This window comes from Myotis myotis, unplaced genomic scaffold (assembly GCF_014108235.1).
Source record: "Myotis myotis isolate mMyoMyo1 unplaced genomic scaffold, mMyoMyo1.p scaffold_m19_p_14, whole genome shotgun sequence".
In the NCBI taxonomy this organism is placed as follows: domain Eukaryota; kingdom Metazoa; phylum Chordata; class Mammalia; order Chiroptera; family Vespertilionidae; genus Myotis; species Myotis myotis.
Window position 1 is genome coordinate 37,050,273 of NW_023416318.1, and position 23,958 is coordinate 37,074,230.

At 40.6% G+C, this 23,958-nt stretch overlaps 2 protein-coding genes across 5 annotated transcripts in view; one reads left to right on the plus strand and one right to left on the minus strand.

Moving 5' to 3' along the window:
* The window catches only part of QPCT (glutaminyl-peptide cyclotransferase), a 39,559-nt gene extending 22,405 nt beyond the window's left edge, over positions 1-17,154 (minus strand). Inside the window, exon 1 of the mRNA XM_036334832.1 lies at positions 16,878-17,154. The gene's annotated coding sequence lies outside the window, so the exon portion shown is untranslated. The remainder of the gene's footprint in view (positions 1-16,877) is intronic.
* Positions 17,155-17,589: 435 nt separating this feature from the next.
* Positions 17,590-23,958, plus strand: part of PRKD3 (protein kinase D3) — a 65,796-nt gene continuing 59,427 nt past the window's right edge. For 3 of the 4 annotated variants that reach the window (XM_036334836.1, XM_036334839.1, XM_036334840.1), the window contains exon 1: positions 17,590-17,713. The gene's annotated coding sequence lies outside the window, so the exon portion shown is untranslated. Of the gene's footprint in view, positions 17,714-18,007; positions 18,836-23,958 lie in introns of those variants that run through there. The other variant, XM_036334837.1, reaches the window with a different exon arrangement.

Here is a 23,958-nt window from a genome sequence, read left to right on the forward strand (position 1 = left end):
AAAACAGTATCTCTACTTTGTGGGTGTCTGGTCTAAGTTGTCAGGACAATGACTGCACCATCCTCTTTTTCTTCCACAGTGAGGATGAGGGTGTGGCCTCTCCTGAGTCATCTCCTAGGAACATATAGATCCCAAAAAATACCACAACAGGACACGTTGAAACTTACCTGTTTCCCCGAGAGCAAATGTCTGAAGGTAATGGAGCCAGCCTTCTGGCTGACTTGGACTGTTTTCTAGGCTTGGCTGTTAGAATGAGTTTAAAAGAGAGGGCTGACCTGAGAAGACACTGCTCTGCCCTCCTCTGGAGCTACAGGGGAAGACAAGGACTTAAGTACCTATTTTCCTGATGTTCCGAATTACTAACCCTATTCATGGCCGAGAGTTTTGACGACAATTGGACCCTTCAAGCTTACGCAAAATTAAATAACTTCTTTATTACATTCACGGACAGTACAATATTCAGAACAAAACCACTATCATACGTCTCAAATACGTTTCCGGTCTTGTTGCCTAAACCAGTGGTTGGCAAACTGCGGCTCCTGAGCCACATGTGGCTCTTTGGCCCCTTGAGTGTGGCTCTTCCACAAAATACCGACTTCTGCGCATGGGCCACGAAGTTTCAATCCCACTGTATGTGCGCGCCCGCACGTGGTATTTTGTGGAAGAGCCACACTCAAGGGGCCAAAGAGCCGCATGTGGCTTGCGAGCCGCAGTTTGCCGACCACTGGCCTAGACCAACCTTGAAATAGTGGGTTTACTGGGAGTCTAGGTAACTAACCATCAGCCTAATCGTTTTTCTTACCCTATTACCTTTTTATCTTTCTACAATATGGTTCCTATTTTTGTAAAAAATGGGATGCAGAAATAGCAAAGCTATATGAAACAAGAGGTTAAAGATAATATCATGCTAAGTGTAAGCAATTCAAAATAAGAAATAAGGAAAAGCTTGAGTTAAAATGTTAACACATAACTTGATTTTCCATTCCTGAGGGTTCTCCAAGTTTGGTTGTATTTAAGTCAATAAGATGCGGTTGCAGTTTGGATCTACAGGAAGCAGACCAGGAGACAGAGTTTAGCATTCAGGATGTGTATTAGGGAGTGCCCCTGGGACAAACCCCTGAGGGAGGGGGCGGGAGGAACACGACTGAGCTGAGAGTAAATGTAGTGGGGAAGGGGGCCCCTCTCCACAGCCTCACCTAGCCCCATAGGGAGCCCAGGAGCTGAAATCGCCTGGCAGAGTTGCCCCACAGTGAGTCAGAATTGCTGGAGCTTTATACCCCCACTTCAATGGGGTACTTCCTGCAAGCAGCTCCCTGCAGCCAAAGGACTTGACAGCTAGAGGCTGTCTGCCAAGAACACTAACAGCAGGAACAGTCCCTCCCTGAAGGGGGATCTAAGCAGTGCATTCCTGTATCCACCACTAATGCATTTGTATAATGTATCTTGAACAGATCTAAAACATTTTGCATAAGAAGCTGATGTTAGTAAATGGTGTTTTACACATGTGGGCTTTCCTGACAACTTGCTGTAAATCTACAAACCCAATACAGCTCTCTATTTATGTATCCCTACTTTCTTTATTCATATCTTTTCTTGCGCCTTATATACTAAATGTCCTTCTCCCCTTTCCTTCACTCATTCTTCTCCCTCCCCCCCCCCCCCCAATCTGGAAACTGTCAGAAATTCCTGGTATCTACTTTTTTTTTTTTTTAATATCTGCTATTTTTTTCATTACTGCAAGTTTTCCACTCTTTAGACTCTTCCTGTAGAAGATAACCCATGACTATTACATTTAATTAAACAATTTGAGGCTGTTTTTCATCATTGCAAAAAATTTTGTTTATGCAAGGATAGCCCTAGTCACAGGTGGAGTCATCGTTTTTATTATAGTATAAACTCTATCCTGTTGGTTTGAAGCACATTAAGAACCCAACTGCTAAAAAAGATCTTCCCCATGCAGTTGCCTTGGCAGGATTTTCATACACTTGGTCCCACCTGTAAAGTGACACCAATGGACTAAAGCATTCATGACCAGAAACTTCTGTTAAAACAAGTTCTCAAAATGTGATCCATGGGCCCCCGGGGATTCTCCAAGACCCTTTTAGATGTCTGCAAGGTCAACTCAATTTTTATCATAATACCAAAGCAAGATTTCCCTTTTCTCACTGTATTAAGTTTGCACTAATATTGCAAAAGCAATGGCGGGTAAAACTCTCACATCTTGGCACTTACCAAGACAGGACACAAAAAGCTGTACTATTACAAAAAACAAAACTGTACTTGTAGTCATTGTATTCTTCACTGCCCTGCATGGCAAAGAAAAAGAGAGACAGAGAAAGAGGGAAAGAGGAAGAGAGAGAGAGAGAGAGAGAGAGAGAGAGAGAGAGAGAGAGAGAGAGAACAGTGTGATAAAAGAAAAGAAAAAGAACTAGTCTCACTTAAGAATATCATTGATGAAACAATAAAAATTGTGGTTATTATTAAATTTCAACTTTTGAGTACATTACATGTCTTTTTAACAGCTTTTTTGAGATATAATTAAACTTCATTAAACTGAACATATTTAAAGTATACAACCTGATGGGTTTTAACATGTTTACAACATAAAACCGTCAGCGCAATCAAGAGATTGAACATATCCATTTCTTACCCATGGGTTATTTAAATTGTGTTATTTAGTTTCCAAATCCTTATTTAGTTAAGGATTGCCCTGATATCTTTTTGTTATTGATTTCAAATTTAATTCTGTCATGGTCAGGGAACAGACTTGGTATGAATGAATCCTTAAAATTTTTTTTGAGAACTGTTTTATGACCCATAAAACTGCATATGACCCATCTTGGTAAATATTCCTTCTGTACATGAAAAAGGTGTGTATTCTTCTGTTATTGGATAGAATGCTTTATAAATGTCATTTAGATCTAGGTATTTGGTAATGTTCCCCAAATCCACCATATAATAATGGATTTTCTTTCTACCTGTCCTATTGATTACTACGACAGTGGTGTTAAAATCTCTGACTATAATTGTGGATTTGCCTATTTCTTTTGGTTCTATTAATTTTTACATAATGTATGTCTAAGCCTTCTTATTAAGTGCATAAATGTTTATGATTATAATTTCTTTTTGACACTTTTACCTCTTTATCATTATGAAGTAAACCTCTGTATACTTGGTAATATTCTTTGCTCTGAAATTTACTTTTTTCCTATTCTTAATATAGACATTTAACTTTTTTTAAATTAGCCTTAGCAAGGTATATTTTTTCCATCCTTGCCGGAGTCCAACCCCAGCAGGTCCAGGGGTCCCCAAAGGTGTAGACGGAGTCGGCGAAGAAGGAAGGACACGGAGACAGTGTTCAGTTGATCAGCAGCCTAGCCAGGATCTCCAGCCAGGATCTCCAGCCAAGTTCTGGTCTGGATCTCCAGAGAGGTTCTGCTGTTTATTGTCTTGTTACATCCGTATTTATACCAGTTGATTTTAATCCTGTCAATTTCTATTACAAAGGTTAGGGCGTTTCTTATCTCCATTCCAGGGAGTAAAGATTATGTAGCTTAAGCATGATTGTTTGTAAAGTGATTAACTACCCGCCTGGCACTTAGTTAAGGAGTTTCATCCCCTCCCTAACTTCAGGGAAAAATCCCTACCTGGGGAAACAACCTTTCTAGGAGAGGCATCCCCTCCCTGACTTCAGGGAAAAATTCCTACCTGGGGAAACAACCTTTCTTGGAGAGGTGACCTTGGTTAAAACACACAGCGCTAAGGGGAGCAAACATATTAAGAACAGTATGCTATATACGCCAGGTCCCTTGAAACATATGCTGTGCAGATGTTTCTTTCCTGCAGCGACTGTGTCAAGCAGCAAGGATGGACCGGCTTCCGGCACATCCTTTTTACTTTTAAACTGTTTTCTTATAATACATACAAAGTAGGTTTTTTGCCTGGCCAGTGTAGCTCAGTGGTTCAGCATATGATCGAGAAGGTCAATATTCGATTTTGGGTCAGGGTACATGCCCGGGGTTGCGGGCTCCATCCCCAGTGTGGGGTATGCAGGAGGCAGCCAATAGATGATCAATGATTCTCTCTCATCACTGATGTTTTTCTCTCCCTCCCTCTCCCTTCCTGAAATCAATAAAAATATACTTTTAAAAAATAAAGATGTTGCTCAAATGTCTTGTTGCTTACTTTGTTTCTGATAAGAAATTGACTGTCATCCTAATCTTTGTTCCTCTGCATGCAATGTGCCTCAGTCTGTCTTAAGATTTTTCTCTTTATCACAGTTTTTAAGCAATTTGACTACGATGTGCCTTGGTAGGGTTTTTTCTTTGTTTGTTTCTTTACATTCTTTTGCTTGGGGTTCATAAAGTTTCTTGGATCCATGGGTTTTAAGTTTTCATCAAATTTGGAAAAATTTTACCATTATTTCTTCAAATTTTTATTCCCCTTCCTTGAGGGATTCCAATTATATATAAACTAGAGGACCAGTGCACAACATTCGTGCACTGGGGGTGGGGGGGGGTCCCCTCAGCCCGGCCTGGGACCCCTCGGGGATGTCTGACTCCCCATGGCTCTAAGCTGGCAGGCAGACATCCCCCGAGGGGTTCTTAGCACTGCCGCAGAGGTGGGAGAAGCTCCCACTATCACCGCTGTGCTCCCCAGCAGTGAGCCCAGCTTTTAGCTGAGCGGCGCTCCTCCTATGAGAGTGCACTGACCACCAGGGGGCAGCTTGTGCGTTGAGCATCTGCCCCCAGTTATCAGTGCGTGTCATAGTGACCAGTCATTCCGCTGTTTGGTCTATTTGCATATTAGTCTTTTATTATATAGGACTAGAGGCCCGGTGCATGGATTTGTGCACCAGTGGGGCCTGGCCTGTGCCCTCTCACAAACCAGGACCCCTTGGGGGATGTTGGAGACCTGGTGCATGGATTTGGCCCAATCCCCACAGGCCAGGCCAAGGGATCCCACTGTTGCACAAATCTGTATACCGGGCCTCTAATATGCATATAAGATCTTTGGTTGATCTCTTCCCACCCTCCCCTCTCCCCACTTCCCTCTGAGATTCATCAGTCTGTTCCATTTTTCCATGCCCATGCATTGAGCATCTGCCCCCTGGTGGTCAGTGTGCATCATAGCTACTGGTTGAACAAACAGTTGCTTAGGCTTTTATATATATATAAAGTTCTTTGAAGTTTTCCTACAGGTCACTAGTGCTATATTTTTTCTACTTTTTATTTGTCTAGTTTATATTTCTACATCTTCAAGTTCACTAGTCTTTCATTGGCAGTGTCTAATCTGTTGTTAATTCCATCCAGTGTTCTTTTTGTCCCAGACATTGCTTTTTTGCCTTCTCTAGATGTTTAATTTGGATTTTTTCTTCATACCATCTGTGTCTCTCCTTAACATGCTCAACCTTTTCTCTACCTTTGAATATATGGAATATAATTATGACAGCGGTTTTACTATTCTTATCTAATTTATCATCTGTGCCATTTGTTTCTTTTTGTTTTCGTGTGTGTGTGTGTGTGTGTGTGTGTGTGTGTGTGTTTCTTTAATTTTTCTCCTGATTATGGGTTGTATGTTCCCACTTCTTTGCATGCTTGGTAATTTTTTTTTATTAGAGACCAGATGTTATGAATTTTACTTTTTTGGGTGCTGGACATACGTGTCATTTCCTTAAATATTCTTGATCTTTGTTCTGAGACACAGTCGAGTGGGAAAGAGTTCGATCCTGTGGAGGCTTGTTTCTAAATTTTGTTAGGCTGCAACAGAGCAGCCTGCAATCTGGGTGTAATTTGACCCCCAATGAAACAATACTCTGGGTATTCTACTTTTTTGCCCCTTGTATTTTGAAATTTTTCCATTCTGGTGGAAACACAAAATACTCTTGACCCTGTCTGAGCTCTCGGGCTTGTTATGTCTGCTCCTTTTTTGGCAGTTTATTCTTCCAACTTGCGTAGTTTCTTCATATGCATAGGCAGATCCATCCTCAGCTGAAGTCTTATGAAGATATCTTTACTGCTCTCTGAAGCGCTCCCTACATAAAGCTTGTCTTCTCTCCTCCCACATTCTGTCCTGCAAATTATAGCTACTTGGCCTTCCCATATTCTCAAGTCTGTCATTTCATCTCACAGAGATCCCCTGGCTTTGTTTGGATTCCTGCCTCCACAGCATCCTGGAAATTCTCTCTATACAGCCATAGGGGGAAAGTCCAGCTCATGACTTTCTTTTTCCTTCTTTCATTGCTCTCCTGGAATGCCTATTTTCCAATATTTGAATATTATTGTTAATTTTTTTTTAAGATGGGATGACAAATCCAGCCTGTTACTCCATCTTGACTGGAAGCAGAAGTTGAGAGTACCTCTTACTATTCTTCATGACAACCTGCGAGGTACAAATAAAGTACTTCTGCTACATACTGGACAGCTGTCTCAAGGAAAAGCACCTCAATGTTTGAGATGCATGAAGAGCCATCTGCTTTTATCATAAAATTCTACTCTGCTTGGAAGAATAATTTACTGGTAAGCTGTTGTTATTCAGACTTGTATATTTGGCAGGTATTTGTTTGAAAATGAATAAAGTAATACTTTAAACAATAAAGATTTTTTTTAAAAAAAGAAAGAAAATGAATAAAGTTTGCCTATGCCTTCAAGAATAATAACTGACAGTATTTATAGCCAATGATAGAACTTGGATCTTTCAAGTAAAAATGGGAATTTTAGGAAACTTGTGTCTGCTACCATAAGCTTGACAGTTTCCTGATAGTAACAACTTTTCTGACAAAGTCAATTTTAACAAACGTCATTTTAAAACTACTATATAATGAAATGTTCGACATTTGGAATATCTGCAAAACTCAGTGAACCAACATTTTCCAAATGCTCTATGCCCAATCATAGAGAAAAGATCCATTCAAAGTATAAGGGAGACCAATGCATTTTAATGTCATGGAGTAAAAATTGTTATTTGTATGGTTTCAGATTCCACATTGCAGCAATTTTTTATGACATTGCCATTTGTCATGCTTTGGTTTAATAACAAAAAAAAAATTATCCAGAATTATCTGAAGAGACTTTAAAATATTCTTTCTTTTTTCTATTACATGTTAGAGTGCAGCCAAATTTTCTTCATATACTTCAACCAAAATAACATACTACAGCAGATTGAATGCATAAAGAAATCCAATTGTTTTCTAATAACTCACACATTAAATTTTTTTAAATGTTCAAAAACGCCAATCCTCTCACAAAATTCTTTCTGTCTTAGAAAATGTAGTGGTTTCATAAGAAAATGTTATTTAAAATATACTGATATACAGCTTTTGTTATTTTTAAATATATCCATAATCAAACATATATATAATATCTGGTTTCATTTTCAATACAATAAATATTAATAGACACAATGCACATAAGCAAAAGCTATTTGTGGTCCTGAGAGACCAAAACATGTGAGAACTGCTGTGTTAAACTATTTTACCTAGGAGAGATAATACATGAGGCCAATGGAATCATCTAGAAAGATTTTTGTTTTTGTTTTTAAAAAATGGCTAGGTGCCACCCCTACAGGTTCTGATAAAATTAGGCTCGTGTGTGGTCTGGACATCAGGTTTCTTTAAAATTCCCCAGGTGATTCTAGCAGGACTGAGAACCACTGCATTAATCACATACTCTGAGAAATACATTAGCAAAAACCACATAATAGATTAATGATGACATTAATAATCATGTTGTGTAGTAGCTATTTTGTCAGGCCCTGAGGGCAATGGTAAAAAAAGATTGGTAAAGTGGGCCAGCCCTAGACTAATTATGGAGTAGGCAATTTAGATTCAAACCTCCCAACTTTCCCCTCACTTTTTGCCTCTGCAGAAACACCTTGCCATTTTTGTTTCTTTGTTAATCCTCACCTGAGAATATTTTTTCCATTGCTTTTCAAAGACAGTGAAGGGAGGGAGGAGGAAGGGAAGGAGAGGGGGAGAGAGGGAGAGAGGGAGAGAGGGAGAGGGAGAGGGAGAGGGGAGGGAGGGAGAGAGAGAGAGAGAGAGAGAGAGAGAGAGAGAGAGAGAGAGAGAGAGAAGCATCAATGTTAAGAGACACATCAACTGGCTGCCTCCCACGTATGCTGGACAAGGAGCAGGGAGAGAACCCACAACCCAAGCACATGCCCTAAACTTGGAATAGAACTTGTGACCCTTTGGTGCTCAGGCCAATGCTCTAACCATCAAGCAACACTGCCTTTTGCGCCTTTAATAGCCATGGAGAATATAAAGCAGCCCACATTATATCCCTGCCCAAATCCATCCACCACTGCTTTCAATAATGGAATGAAAATGTTTGCCAAAAAAACAAGTTTGCTTCTGCAATACAGAGTCAGACTTTTGCTGTTCCCTAGAAATCTCAGGAATCCAGATTTCCTGTAAATCTTCCCAACTCCTTTCACCACAGATCAGAGGTCAAGGTGGCAATAAAACTTAGGGAAGAAAATCTCTTTCCCCTGATTTTCTGGCCCTCTCCCTCCCCAGCCCTTTAGGATAGCAGTTCATGCTCCTCTGAAAACAGGGAGAACACACTTCATAAACCCGGATTCCTTTTCCCAACACGAATCCTGCCCCCAAGCAAAATTCCTTTCATTCTTTTACTGTGTCCTGGTTTTTTAAAATTGATTTTTCTCTGTGGGCTCTGAAAAAGAAAAGGCTTCAAAATCCAAAAAAAAAAAAAATGAATTTTACTTCACTCAAAGAGGAGATGAGAGAGAATCAAAAAAGGGGAAGCAAAGAGAAATTTCATCTCCTTACAACTCAATGAAGATACCAAAACTGACTGCAATGTGAAGTTTCAGTCAATTGATTGTTAGCAAGCGTAGATAAACATATAGTGTATGTATCTATATTTATGGATACATTTCAACTTTTTATTCAAAAAATTGTCTATAATAAACTTATTTTGCATCTTACAGGATCAAGTAGGTGACAAGGCACCAATTTCTGGACTATATTAATGATAGTATGTGAAAGACAAAAAGCTGTTAGCTCAAGAACTTGTTTCCATTCAAAGTGACTGGCTACATTTTTATGGTGTTAAGTTAAAAATATGATCAAGGATGCTAGGTGTGTCAATAATAAGTTTTTAAAGGACCCTTAATTCTATAAATTAGGATGATGAGAGATATTATCATCTTCATTGTTAATAAGAAAATTAAAGCACAGGGAAGTTAAGTAACCTGCCCAGGGGCACGCAAAGCCAGTTCCAGGGCAGCCAGTGCACTTTTACTCTAACCTACAGGTTTTTCCAGTTTCAAAGGAGAACATTTCAGTAGTCAGTAAAATCCAACGTTTACTGTGCCAAGGTGAACTTTTGCTGAATGTAAAGCCAGACACCTATGAAATTATTTTATTTCCAAGTTATAAAAAGAATAAGCATTTGGTGTTGCTTTTTCTCCTTTAATCAGATATCTAATGCCATATTTATTAGAAGGGGAAAAGGTGAACTTTTCAAAAAGAGTCAATACTAAACTGTAAGTTAATATGCTTTAAGTCACGGCTGAGGCACTTTGTTGTCTTTTGTTTTGGGGGTCACTTATGGATTTTCAAAGATATTCTATTCTATTTATCTATTTTAATGATATAAAGTTGTGAGGTTTTTCTACTGATCAGGCTACACAGACTGTAATCAGATTTAACTATAAAAGTACTCTTTTTCTCAATTTTGTCATCTTGATACAGTATTAATTGTGATAGTTAATTAGGCCCTTTCTGACTATTCATGAAAGGACAATTGTTCCAAGAATAATTTTCAAGTCATACCAAAAAAATAAAGCTTGTTTTTAAGATTCAGGTGAGGCACAGCAGCCTCAAATAAAAGAGGAAGAAGGACTCTAAAATCTCTTTCCACAGGATTCAAAAATAGAATGTTAAAAAGCAAATAAAAATGACACAAATTCACAGAAAATAGCAACAGTTATTTAAAAAACAATTTGACTATGCCACACATAGCTATTAATAATAGAAAGTTGCAACACACTATCATAACCCAAATTCTGCCTTAAACCACATATGTTCATATATATTTCTTTATTTTTGGTTAAAATTAGAATGAATTTATGCTGTTTGTTTTATTTATATATCTGAAAATATTAGCATAGTATTTCAAGCGTTTTAGGACTTCTAAAACAATACAGACTGTGATCATAAAAAATCCTTTCTGCCCGATGGTCTGTATTTACATCATTATCCAGACTATAATAAATTAAATGGAGTTATCCACCTTCAATTTTAAAGTTTGAAAAAGCATTTCAACAGAGCTGAGCATCAGCACCAGGCCAAGAGTGTACCTAAATTTCCCTTAAAAAGAAGCTAAATTACTCAGCATACAATTTTAGTGAGACTAATCCCCTTCTGTCACTGGCCAAACCATGATCTTTTGTGGGTTTTACTCAGTAAATCACATACCTATTATGGGGAACACTAAAGTTTGAATTTAGAGACCTGTAAGAAAGCAAATGATATTAATTTACTTTCATGATGTATCTGTTTAGTTCTCCAAGAAAATCCTTCTAACAGATTAAGATTAAATATATACTTCAAATTAAGGAGAAACAAAATCGTAATTTTAGAACAGTGGGCTGGGAGGAAATTTCATAAACAAATGAAGTGCCCATAGATAAACTGTGCATCATTTTTTTAATTTTTCTTTTTTTAGTAAGATATATTTTTATTGCTTTCAGAGAGGAAGGGAGAGGGGGAGAGAGACAGAAAAATCAATGATGAGAGAGAATCATTAATCGACTGCTTCCTGCATGCCCTACACAGGGGATAAAGCCCACAACCTGGACATGTGCCCCGACGGGGAATCGAACCGTGACCTCCTGGTTCATACATAGGTCAACACTCAACCACTGAGCCATGCTAGCCAGGCTAAACTATGCATCTTCATTCCACATTGAGGAAAACTGGTCTCCTTCTTTAAATTCTACTCTTAGATTACAGAAAATGAACACCAATCAGAAAACAAGCTAATGGCTTATGACATTCAGGACAATACAGGATACAGTATAAATTATTACTCAGGCCTTTTAGAGACCAAAACTGTGAGAGAAACATGGCATAGTGGTTAGATAACAGCCTAATTATGCACATCTCTGTGTGTTAGTATTTCATATGTTTATCAAATTATGCAGCTAGTTACATAATGATGATGATTTTACAGTGCGCACACACATATCTTTAGCATATACTTTAATTTGTAAAAGACTTTGAAAGTATAATCTTTACAAGAGTAGGGAACTGGCAGTATACTACATTTTCAATAAAATACTGAATGTCTGAAAACAAATACATTATGATTACTTAAAGGAGTGCCTGACAGAAATATAAAGAGTATCTGATGCATCATAGTATGTAATAGTACAGCCTAACCAATAACAACAGGTACACAATGATCTTCCATGAACCCTGCTACCTTCTTTCATTATTGTCCTCTTGCCCTTTGCTTGCATTTTAATGTAGCTAACACCATTAGTTCTCAAGTGCCAGTTCCATATTAATGCCTGTTCAGGACTATGTTTTCTCAGTCTGTTACAAAATGAGAAAATTAAGAAAAAAATGTGTTTTATTATTAATAAGGTAATTGTATTTAATAAAAAAAAAAGCTAATCTTCATTCTTATATTTTTCCTTCATACTTGATGTTGCATTTTTTTAAAAAATATATTTTATTGATTTTTTACAGAGGAAGGGAGAGAGATAGAGTTAGAAACATCGATGAGAGAGAAACATCGATCAGCTGCCTCCTGCACACCTCCTACTGGGGATGTGCCCGCAACCAAGGTACATGCCCCTGACCAGAATCGAACCTGGGACCTTTCAGTCCGCAGGCCGATGCTCTATCCACTGAGCCAAACCGGTTACGGCTGATGTTGCATTTTAAAAATTATATAACAATTTCTAAATTAACTTAATAAATCTTGAGTTTGTTTTTTTATTGTCTTGCTCAGCTTTTGTTCAATTATGGTAAAATAGACATAACAAAATTTATCATCTTAACCATTTTACGAGTACAGTTCAGTGGCATTTAATATATTCATATTGTTGCACAACCATCACCACCATCCATATAGAGAACTCTTTACCCATTAAATAATGACTTCCATTCCCTCCTCCTTCTAGCCTTTGGCAACTGCCATTCTACGTTCTGTCTCTCCATATTTATCTAGGTACCTCACGTAAATGGAATCATACAGTATTTGTCTTTTTGTGACTGGCTTATTTCATTTAGCATGATGTCCTCAAGATGCTTTCATGTTGTATAAGAACTTCCTTCCTTTTAAAAACTGAATAGTATTCCATTATATGTATACACTACATTTTGCTTATTCACTCGTCTAATGGACATCTGGTTGGCTTATGCTGCTATGAACATGGGTGTACAAATATCTTTTCAAGACCTTGCTTTCAATTCATTTGGATATATACCCAAAAGTATAATTGATGAATCATATGATAATCCTATTTTTAATTTTTGAGGAACAGCTATACTGTTTTTTCACAGCAGCTGCACCATTTTACATTTCTATCAACAGTGCATAAGGATTCCAACTTTTCCAAATTCCTGCCAACACTTGATGGGTAGGAGGTAGCATCTCACTGTAGTTTTTATTTGCATTTCCCTAATGATTAGTGGTTTTGAACTCTTGCTTTATTTTAATGTTCTTAACCAGCAAAACAAGAAGTTGACAACTCTGTCTCCAATTTTTTGTAAATGTATTCATCATTGAAATCTGAAAATCTGAGAACTACCAGTGTATTCTCTGTATCTTCCTCTCATCCATTTACCTCTTCAATTCACTTGTTTGCCTTTGGCCCTCAGTCTTCTCCTGACACCTCTTTCACCAGAGTCAACAAATCATTAACTTACCATTGCCAAATAGAATGGACCTTCTTTAGTATTTACATGATTAGTGAAAAGCACAGAGGCTCTGGAGTCAAACATAGAATCCTGCATCCTTCAGCGTAACACACCACCAAGGAATGTAATTCCTGCCCCTGGTCTTCCTGCAGGGTAATGTCATCCTTTTCCATAGTTTCATTCTCCACCCTCTGCAATGACTCCCAAATCTCTAGTATTCAACCATGTCAGCGGAAGACTAAGACCGGGAAAGGCACTTTTCAGGGGATGTAAGGATGAATTAGATATGACTCCTGCTCTCTTACAGTTTAGTAAGAGAGAGATTCGGGTAAAGATGTGTCACAGGTGCTATGGAAGAAAGGAATGGTTATTCCCATCAGGCCTGAAGTAGACAGGAAAGGCATCCCAGAAGACTACTGGAACGGAACAAGTCTTTGAAATGTTTACCAGGTGGAAAAGGGGGAGACAGGTGTTGCATGAACAAAAGTCCACCACTGCCTGAGGTCCTAGATATATGAAGAATGGGGGTTAGCAATATGAGAAGCAGGAAGGGGCCCATGGAAGGGGGCATGCCGTGCTCTAAAGTTAGCACAAGAAAGACACTGGTTAGCAACTGAAGGATTTTTTTAAAATATATTTTATTGGTTTTTTACAGAGAGTAAGGGAAAGAGAGAGAGAGAGTAACATTGATGAGAGAGAACATCAATCAACTGCCTTCTACACCCTCCCTACTGGGGATGTGCCCGCAGCCAAGGTACATGCCCTTGACTGGAATCGAGCCTGGGACCCTTGAGTCCGCAGGCTGATGCTCTATCCACTGCGCCAAACCGGTTAGGGCAGCAACTGAAGGATTTGAGGCTCAGGGAATCATAGGATCGATTCCGCATTTTAGAACTATTGCTCTGGTGGCAGAGTGGAGAGTGGGTTAAAGAAGAGAAGATTCGAGGCAGGGAAATCTCTTCGATCCTTTCAGTAGATCAGGTGAGAGTTAATGAAAGGCCTGAACTAAGGTGGTAATAGTGGAAAAGAAGAAAGGGCATACAACACAGGAAACATGATTGTATGAAATTGGTGGGGTTTAGCCACCGATTAGATTTGGAGAAAAGAGAAAAGGAATTTAGGCTGACTAAGAAGTTTCTGTCTTGGATGACTAAACAGACGGTGGTACTATGTGCTCAGATTGGAAACATGTAGAGGAAGAAGAAAAGAGTTCAGTTAGGGACACGTTGAATTTGTGATCTTTCTCTGGGACATTCAGGTGGTTACAGAAAGAGATCAAAGGATATTTTTCCATTGTTTTTTTTTTTTAAGAGAGATAGGCAGGAGGTGGGGGCTAGAGATACAGATTTGTAAGACGGAAGTTGCAGCCATATGGAGCAGATGCAGCAGATGCCCTGCCAGTATCCCCTCCACACGCACCATTCAAGTGAGGGCTTCTAACTGCAAACACCCGTGTGACTCTGTTGGGAGCCCACTGGGTGGGCTGGCCAACTCAGGGGGTAATGAGGAGTGACTGCTGTAGGGCCTGGGATTGCTTTTGGTGGTAATAAAAATATTCTCAAATTCGATGGTGTGATATTGCATAACTCTATAAATGTACTAAAACCCAGTAAATTGCACACGTTTAAAGAGTGGATTTTATGGTTTATAAATTACATCTTAATTTTTTTAAATTGTGAAGAAAAAAACCCAATGGCTCAGCCTAACTGAACTGCTTAGTTCACAGATGTGCCCATGTTTTCACACCTATGTGCCTTTGCTCACTGTTGCTTCCAACTAGAATTTTCTTTTTTTCTCCCCCCCCCCATTCCTCTCCCCATATTTCCAAATCCTACTCTTTCTTCAAAACCTAGCTAAATTCTCTTTTCCCATGCACTTCCCCTTCCCCAGGTCAGGGGAATGTCTTGTGCTTCTCTAACATCTGCTAGCTATTTATTTTGCTTCCTGCCTTTTTTTTTTTTTTTTTTTTTTTTTTTTTTTTTACTCTCTTCTCGGTATTAGAGATTTTCACATATCTTGTTTAATGCACTTTAGGTTCCTGAGAACAGCTGTTTTACCTGTAGATCTATTAAGTAAGTGCCTTGCACATAGTAGTCTCTCAAAAAACAATTATTGAATCAATACATCAAGGACTGGAAAGTCTCAAAGGGAATCTAGGAAAAAGGACAAACTAAATTAACATCAATTAGCCTTCAGCTAAACACTTCATGATTTAAGGAACTATGAGACAACTTAAAGCCTATGAAGTCAGAATTCTTTCTAAAGATACTTGAGATTTTGAAGTGCATGATCAGAGTACAAATTATAGTAAAATGCTCAGGTCATTCTAGTCTAACTATATTATAAATAAAATCAACATGCCCTGGCCAGGTGGCTCAGTTGGTTGAAGTGTCATCCTGTACATGAAAAGGTTGCTGGTTCCATTCTCGGTCAGGGCACTCACCTAGGCTGCAGGTTTGATCCCCAGTGGTCTCATGTGGCAGGCAGCCGATCAATGTCTCTCTCTCTGTCTCTGTCTCTCTCTCCCCTTTCCTCTTTCTCTAAAAATCAATAAAAACATATGCCTGGGTGAGGATTAAAAAAAATTAAAAAAAAACAATATATAATCAAATGGTAAATTACATAAAGCCACATATAAATGCAAATAAAGAAAAGAGAGGTGTTATGTGGAATTCTAACACACACACATACACAAATCCTTAAGCCTCTAATAGCAGCCTGATTCGTTTAGAAAAGTTGCTTCTAGGAAGAGTAACATCTGTCTCTTTAAGGACCAGGAGAGAAAATGGAAGTCACTAGTGAGACTGGCTGTAAACAGCTCCAATGAGGTCCTGGGAATCCTGCGACAGAGGATATTTGGGGCTGGACTAAAACGTCTGCTGGGAAGTGGAAGGAAGAAAAAGGCAAAGTTAGGTAAGGGCATTCTTAAAAAAAAAAAAAAAAAAAGAATAAGGTAAACAACTGAATTTACTTTCAATTTTATAGTGAAAGAATGGCAGGACCATCTGAAGAATAAGGTATAATTAGGTGGAATGAGAGCTACTACTGGATGCGAGACATTTAGCAGCCTCCCATTCCTGAGAATGTTTTTTGAAAAACATAGCTTCAGAGTAGGACTAGGGTTTATACGATTTTACTTGTCCCATCTTTGATAGAAATTATTTTAAAACCCTCATTTCTTCTTCCCTTTTTTTTTTTTTTTAATCTTCACCCAAGGATATTTTTCTATTGATTGCTTTTAGAGAGAGGGACGAAGGGGAGTGGGGGGAGGACCAGCCCGCGTGAGAAACATCTATGTGAGAAAGATACTTTGACTGGTTGCCTTCCACCCAGGGATGGAGTCCACAACCCAGGTACATGCCCTTGACCGGGAATCGAACCCGCGACCCTTCCGTCCTCCGGTAACGCTCTAACCACTGAGCACACCGGCCAGAGCAAAATTCGCACTTATTAACTTTCAATCCTGGGACAGTTATTAAGATGGATGACTTGGTATAAAAAGTAGGGACCCACTTAACTTTCTTTCTGTTCTCAAAAACTGCCCTCTTGACCTCTGCTTGGGGGTGGGAGGATTGTTGACTGCAGCCCTTGGCTTGTTTCCACACCATTTACTTTGGGGGTAACATTTTGACACAAGGAGAATCAGGTCGTTTCTGGGACAGCTGCTCGGGCTTTTCTCACATAAACCATCTGTGATTGAACAAACGGCGTGTTTTCCTTTTAGACCAGCGGTTCGCAACCTGTGGGTCGCGACCCCTTTGGCGGTCCAACCACCCTTTCACAGGGGTCGCCTAAGACCATCCTGCATATCAGGTATTTACATTACGGTTCATAACAGTAGCACCATTACAGTGATGAAGTAGCAACGAAAACAATTTTATGGTTGGGTCACCACAGGAGGAACTGTATTTAAAGGGCCAGAGGGTTGAGAACCGCTGCCTTAGATGCTCACCCGCACTCCCACCCCCGCCCCACTCACCTGGCACTGCCACCTGGATTCCCGGCCAGAAGAAGCCTGGGTCCGTGACTCCTGACCGCACTTCCCTCGGATGGCCGGGGTGCGCCCTCGAATTTAAAGATGGCCAAGTAGGAACCCCGAAACACATGGCAAGGAGCCACTTCAGTTCCCTCTGCGGTCGGCGGGGGCTCTGGATGCGTCCGCCCCGGTGCCGAGTGCCGGGGGCTCTGCCAGCCGCCCCCGAAGGGCAGCACCGGGGAGGGGAAGGTGGGGAGCTGGGGGAAGGAATCTCAGGTGGAAACTGCGCTCGGCTCTGCACCCCTTCCGCGGCCCCCGTCCCAGCCGGCCCCTCTCGCCCCCCTCCCCCCAACACCATCGCCTGCGCCGGAGCGGACCACGAGAGAAAGAGACCGCTCGGCAGCCACGCCGGGCACCCCGCGCAGCGCGCCCCGCTCCCCGCGCTCCCGGACGCGCCGCGGCTTCGGAGGGGGCGGCACGAGCCCGAGGAACCCAGGGTCCCGCCGCCCCCGCGCGCGGGGTGAGGACCGTGAGTGTCGCCCACGCGCGGCTACCACCCGCTCGTGCTCACCGGGAAACTACAGCTCCCGGCAGGCCCCGCGCCGGCCGCGCGCCCCCGCCCCTCGCGCGCCCCCGCCCCGCACGCCCGGGCCCCCCGCCCTCGGGCCTCAGGACGGGACGGGGAGGAGGGAGGAGGGAGGAGGGAGGAGGCGGGAGGAAGGGGCGCCTGCGGCGGGCGGGATCCTGCGAGGCGCGTGAAGCCTCGCTGGCGCCTCGTCCGAGACCCGAGCGCGGGCGGGCGGGCGCGGAGTTTCTCACGGACGGCCGAGCCCTCCTCTGTAAGTAGTCGCCCCGGGGAGCGCGCAGCCGACACCGAAAAAGTTAGCGCGCCGCGGCCGCCGCTTTGTTCTCGGGGCCCGTCGGGCGAGGGCGGCCCCTCCCCCACCCCCACCCCCCCGCACGCGGCGGTGGTGGCGGCGGTGGCGGTGGCGGCGGCGGCGGGACTGGGACCCCGCGCGGGGCTGGGCGGCGGCCGCGGGCTGGGCGGGAAGTTGGCGGCGCGCGCGGCGGGGGGCGAGCGGGGGGCGCCGCGGCGATGGGGGCGCCGGCGCGGCCGCCAGATGGGGCCAAGTTCCGGCGTGGGCGCCCAGGCCACCAGGGACTCGCGCTCCGTGGGCGACCGCCGCGTTTGGCCCCTCGGTCAGGATCCGGCGGTCCTGGGTTCTTCAGACCAGCTCCCGACGCCAGAGCGGCGGCGGCGGCCGGGCTCCGGGATTTTGGATGAGCCTTTTCCTTCTCTTTTCATCACTTTGCCGTGTCCCCGTCTCCAGGGGGTGAGGACATGGTGTCTGGAGACCGGGAGCCCCCACCCCAGTTTCCTGACGCCGTTTATAAGTTTTGTGCAAGTTGCAGCGTTGCTCCGAGTTGTTCACCCCCTCGGGGAGGTTTTTCTTAAGATGAAACCCAGAGGAGTGCAACTGTGTCTTGGAGCAATAAAAACAACCCACGCCACTCGGTTGCCTGTTGGATATTCTGTTTGAAGTCATCGCAGTCAGAAGCGTGGGCCCCGCCGGCTGCAGGCGTGTGTGCGACCTGCAGACTTTTCCACGCACAGATTGGTGGCTTGGACGTAGCTGCCTCTCGGCCACACCCATCCCCACAGGAAATCCCGCTATCGGTGTCATCTTTGATTAGAAAGGATAAGTTACACCCTGCACCACTATTCTGTACGAGCCAGCCTGGATGAGCTCTAAGATGTCACAAATGAAACAGAAACTTTTCAGTGCCTTCGTTTGTGCCTCGAAAAATGTTACTACTGCGTTACTGTTACACGTGCTGAATGCTGACGTCCTTCCTTTTACAGTTTTAGCGACTGGTTTTGCTTCGATCTCACTTTCCGACTTCTGATGCAGTGAGGGCTGGCAATTATCTGTGGATTTGCTGCTAAAGGCATCCATAAGGTACCCTACCCAGGTCTCGGCCAGTTTTACTTTATAACGGAACCTTTTCCTACTCCCCTGTTAGGATCTGGATTGAGAGCAAATGTGTCCCAGAAGCCTTCATGTTGCTAGGCTTTGCTTCAGTAGGTAATATAGATGTGGTAAGTCTGTCTGATCAGATGAGCTTGGGATATTTGGCAAGCCAGTTTCCACCCGAGGCTCAATCATTTGGTATATAGATAGCATTTAACTTTTTAGGTGATTCAAATTCAGGAATGTTGACCGGTTTATATCTTGAAACTAATTTTTTAGGCATCCCAGGTAGTGAGTCTTTTAAATATGCAGATTTTACTAGCTTTCAGTTTCATCAGGTGACCTCTTTAAAATAGAAATTTCTCTCTCACTGGATTGTTTTTCATGTAAACACTGCCGCGCTCAAAAAAAAAAAAAAAAAAAAAAGCTTAATCAAGTTTTGGGGCATTAAATTTTAAAAATTATATAAGTATTGAAAAAAACACATTCATTTAAATGAATAGTAATAGTGGTCATTTAAATGCACTTTCTTGAGGGGCTTTTTTCTTATCTTTAAAAGGACATTTAAAGTTGGTGTAAACATCATGTTGGAGTTATTGCTCTTTTTAAAAAGAGACTGCTTTTACAGCACTTGAAATATGGGGAAATTATTTGCTAATACAAGTTTTAATTTGGTTTAATAATAGTCATACTTATGATCCACTATTTTCTGTACTGATAATACTTTGAGTCTCTCCCATTATGTAATTCAAATTGAACTTGTGTGTGTGCCTCTTTGGAGCAATTATCTCATTAGTGGGAAAAAAATTTTTTAAGGTAATGTACTTGGGAGATGTTTGAATTTTAATTTCAGTATAGAAAAAAGTTTTCCCCACTCACATGGTTAGTTTATAGTGGCAGGATGTGAGATATGGTTCATTGGCTGTCAGCCAATCCGATTTCTCAGATACAACTGATGTAAGGATTGGTGATGAAGCCCAACATAGATTCATTCAACATTACCAGACTGGCAGTCTGTAATCTTATTACTGGATAAACATTTCAGTGCCTGAGCAGAGGGCAGACCTGGTGAGCTCTCTTTCTATGTTGTCTCTGACAGTGGAAAAACTGAGAGTGAAATACCCCTGCTTTGGATAAGCAGACTTTTAGCAGCAACAATGTAGTCAAATGTGAGCTCTTAGGAGAAAAAGTATTTTAATCTAAGGTAATAGTTATATTTTTTAAAATACATAAATAGGTTTAAGGATTGCTACAAACTATTCTTTAAAAAAAAAACAAACCCCAACCACAAAGTTATTTGAATTTTTTAATAATACAATATGCAGTTGAAAGCAACATCAGTATTACTAAGCAAAGTCAAGCCTGGGTTACGGCAAAACATGGACATTGACTTCAGGACATTGGTCAGTATTGCTTTGAAAAAGGCCGCATGCTTTTTTACATGTTGAAAAAATATACATGTCAACAGGAGAATAAAAGACCCCCTATTCATCAGCATTCCTGGCACACAAAACTAAATTGAATCAGGAAAACCCATTACTCGTAGAAAGTCATGGTAAATATTATGCTATTCCGAATAGAAAAAAAAATTTTACCTTTTCACTTTAGCCTTTACTGAGTACAAAAAGAACACTGGCTAAACTAAATAATGAACTTCCTTTTGAAGTATTTGTTTTGTCTTCCTGGAATCCTCTTTGCTTCACTATGCTTCTCTGACTCCTACTTATCCTTAGATCTCAACTTTAATACCACCTCCTCAAAGGCACACCTTGCCTGAGACCCCAGTTGAAATTAGGTCCTCATAGTATTATACTCTGTCGTATCACTTGTTATAATTTGTAGTTACCTTGCTATTTATGTGAATGTTTGTGTAATGTATATGGCCCACATCATACTGTAACCTTCAAAAATAGCAGTAGGCCCTAGCTGGTTTGGTTCAGTGGATAGAGCGTTGGTCTGTGGACTGAAGGGTCCCGGTTCGATTCCAGTCAAGGGCACGAGGCAGCTAATCAATGATTCTCATCATTGATGTTTCTTTTCTTTTTTTAAAAAAATATATTTTATTAATTTTTTACAGAGAGGAAGGGAGAGAGTTAGAAACATGGATGAGAGAGAAACGATCAGCTGCCTCCTGCACACCCCCTACATGCCCTTGACCGGAATCGAACCTGGGACCTTTCAGTCCGCAGGCTGACGCTCTATCCACTGAGCCAAACCAGTTAGGGCACATCATTGATGTTTCTATCTTTCTCTCCTCTCCCTTCCTCTCTGAAATCAATAAAAATATATTTTAAAAAAAGAGCAGTAGTCATGTCTGCTTTGGTCACCTCAGTGTCTCATAACGGTCTGGCAAATAATGGGCACTCAGTAAATATTTGTTGAGTGATAATGCTACTGTTAGAGCTTCTTCTAATTAGATGCATTGCTAAGAGATAGGTGGGAGGTGAGGAAGAGGGAGAGAAAGGTAGATCAACTTGTAATGTTGCCATGAAGTAACACTCAGTTAAAACCCCCTAAACTCCGGGGCCTTTGTTTTACTTGTCTCTAATAATAGGGTAGGTTGAGCTGAAGATATCTTTGTATTCCCTTCAACAAAGGTGACAGATTATATGACCTTATTTGAATGGGATATGTGACAGAAAGATCCCCAAAAGCATATTCCAGATGTTTCAAATAGGCGTATTAGAAATGCTTGCCAATTCATAGATGTTAGAAACCAATACACCTAATTGATGAAAATTTATGTGTACTATTGTCTCAGTTTTCTCATTGAAGCATAAAGGCAAAATAAATTAGAGCTTTTAGATTTCTCGTATATTTAGTTTTAATATTTTGTACCCTACATCTTGTTGCATCTTACAAAGCAAATCAGAGTTCCATAAAACAAAACAGGGAGAGGAAAAACAGATGGGATGAGTGGGCAGAAGCTAATATGCCAGCTCACTTAATTTCTTCTATTTGTGTTCATGCTGAAAGTTTTAAAAATATTTTTTTGTTTATAAGTGTAACATTTATGTAGTTTATTAATAGTTATCAATAATTCTGATAAATTAGTAGATTGTATTACTAGACAGTTACTTCTATTTGGCTAGTTTTAACAGGTGTAATAAAATGAAAATTTAGTGGAAGACATCTATTAAAATTAAATTATTATTGAACATAGCAATATCTTGTATTTTGTAATATTTAACCTGCACATTATTCATAGATATTTCTACTACTTTTTTTAATGACAGATCAGCTTTTTAAAATTCACACTCAAGTCAGGTATATTTAAGGAGCTCATTGCCTCATAAGAAAACCTGTTCCATTTCTGTGGTGTTGGAGGTGGGATGAAATAGTAGAAGGAACAATGGTTTTGGGAAACTTTTGTTTGAAACCCAGTCCCATCACTTATTAGCTGGGTAGTTTTGGACAAGCAACTACTCAAGCTCTAATTCCTTTTCTATAAAATAGAATTAAATAAATCTCCCAGAGTTGTTGCAAAGGTTTAATAAAGTATCGTATCTCAGTTGCATTATTTAGCATAAAGTAGGAGCTTAGTTAATTCTTTCATCTAAATACTGTAGGTACTTAGCTCAGTTTTCACAACAACCTGTGAGGTAAATAAGTAGTGCTGTTATTTTCATTTTACTTCTATCCTCTGCAGTGATGCTGAATAAAACCTATTATTTTCTTAACACCTTTTCAAATATTTGAAGACCATTATTCTGTTTGGTTTTGTTAAGCATATTTTGTCACATGACATTGTTTTCACCATTATCTTATTTTAAAAAATCAATACAGCTCTAAAAATGTGGACTGTAGAAATGAATACACTAGTAAAGTAGGCTGACTGGCAACCAGTATACAGATTGATGCAGATGTATTCTCAGTGTCCTGGGGGTTTAAGTTTGCAGTTTTTTTAGTCACCCGTTATATTAGCAGCCTCCGTTAGACTCTTGGGTTTATAACTCCTCTTATGAACAGTTTCTAAGAAGCATTTCTCCATTTCTATACTGCACATTTAACTTTTTGAAACTAAATGTAAAGCTTTACACACATCCTTGTTACATTTCACTTTAATTTGACTTTATTTTTCCCAGATTGTAGAATCTTAGAGTTTTGGAAGCATGTTCCTCGTTCTCTTTGAGAAATAGTATGTTTTACAAAACTTGGGTCCGAATGCCCTCCGCATCTCTTAATAGCCATGGTGGGCAAGTTGCTTTATTTGCTTGTGCTTCAGTTTTCTCACCTGCAGAAATGATATTTGACCTGTCAGATTCCAAGGAAAGATTTCCAAGGCCCTTCCTAAAGACTTTTCTCATCTGAGTTGATAGAGCAGCAAGCTTATCCAAGTCACACTCAGGCAACATATATACAAAAGTCACTTGGAAAACCATCTTGAGTACTGTTTTGGCCAGAATACACTATTTTTTTTTTTCTTCTGGTTTTGCCAGTTGTGTGATCTTGGGTGAGTACTCTAATCTCTAAGCCTCTGTTTTCTCAACCATAAAATGGGTTGTTGGGCCCTAACCGGTTTGGCTCAGTGGATAGAGTGTCGGCCTGCGAATTGAAAGGTCCCAGGTTCGATTCCTGTCAAGAGCATGTACCATGGTTGCGGGCACATCCCCAGTGGGGGGTGTACAGGAGGCAGCTGATCGATGTTTCTGACTCTTTGTCCCTCTCCCTTCCTCTCTATAAAAAAATCAATAAAATATATATTTTTAAAAATAAATAAAATAAAATAAAATGGGTTGTTTGAAGGATTATATGAGGTAATACATATAAAGTGCTTAGAAAAGAGTCTGACAGATAGAGCTCAATAACTGTGAGCTATTATTAGAAATCTAGAAATCATTCTTTTCCAAGATCTAAGTGCAGTTGATTTGACATTATTTGTTCTGTTTGAATTCATGCTGATATCCAGTGATCATTATATTCAAAACCATTCTTACGTATTCAAAAACCATTTCATATATAACCTATTCTCAGCTTTGACTAAGGCTTAATATTAAATTTATTTGTCTGTAATTTCTGAAATCTGCTTCCCACTCCTGCCAGCCCACAAGACTTGATGCAACTCTGACCCATCTCCAAGCCATGATTAGTTCTCTGTTTCTGAGCTCTTT